A 978-nucleotide genomic window follows, 5' to 3' on the forward strand; every position below is an offset into this window, starting at 1 on the left:
TCAGAACTGATTACTGCTTTAGCATTAAAATATAAATATATCATATTAAAATAGCCTATATATTGTTATTATTATTTACTGTACAAACTGTAAATAAATCTTTATTCCTGACTATGTGACGTCGCCATTAATGTGTTTCTAGTTAAAATATTGATTTTTTAATTATTATTTATTTATTTTTTTTGGTAGATTGGCTTATGGGGTGATTTTGAAGGAGTAATTAAGTGAATCTTCTCATAAGTGGATGTAATATGTAGAGATGCCATCTCGGCCGTTTATCTTCGTTTTGTTTTTTTTAAAGTCTATATTTTGATTTACAAAAACGTGAAAAAGCAGCTGTGAGCAAGCCATCACGAGGTGAGTAGCATTGTAAGCATAATTAATGGCGATATACTTCAGTTTGTCTGCGTGTTTTTGTATGCAAGCGGGTCTGCTGCGGTCTGCTGACGGTCCAAAATGGCGGCGGTAGGACGAAACCATGGGCGAGTCTGTTGCTATGGGGCATTCTATTGAGCTTCGCCTCTTGGTATCCATGCTCTTTGCTCTGATGTCCTGCTCCTGATCTCTAGTTGCTTCCTCCTCTTCTTCTTCTTCTTCTTCTTCTTCTCCCTTTTCCTGCTGCTTCTTCTTTGAGGTTTATTGGCGGTTGGCAAACAACGTCATGTGGCATTACCGCCACCTATTGGTACGGAGTGTGGACTGAAATGTCTAATAATCCATTTTATAATAACAAATAAATTTGGAAAAAAAACAACAACAAAAAATTCATGTCTTCTCAATCATAATAATTTGTTTTAGATAATAAATAGTAATCAGATTAATTCCCTGAGTTCTTCTGTAAAATATCTTTTCAGGTTTTGAATCAGTCGCTTTCTTTCATCTTCATATTTCTGACAGTACATAACAGGCTGTACTGTCTCTTCTTACCCTCAGTGATCACATCTCTGTGTTATGTTTGCATATTTTGAACAGTAAATC

This window comes from Epinephelus moara, chromosome 17 (assembly GCF_006386435.1).
Source record: "Epinephelus moara isolate mb chromosome 17, YSFRI_EMoa_1.0, whole genome shotgun sequence".
Lineage (NCBI taxonomy): Eukaryota > Metazoa > Chordata > Actinopteri > Perciformes > Serranidae > Epinephelus > Epinephelus moara.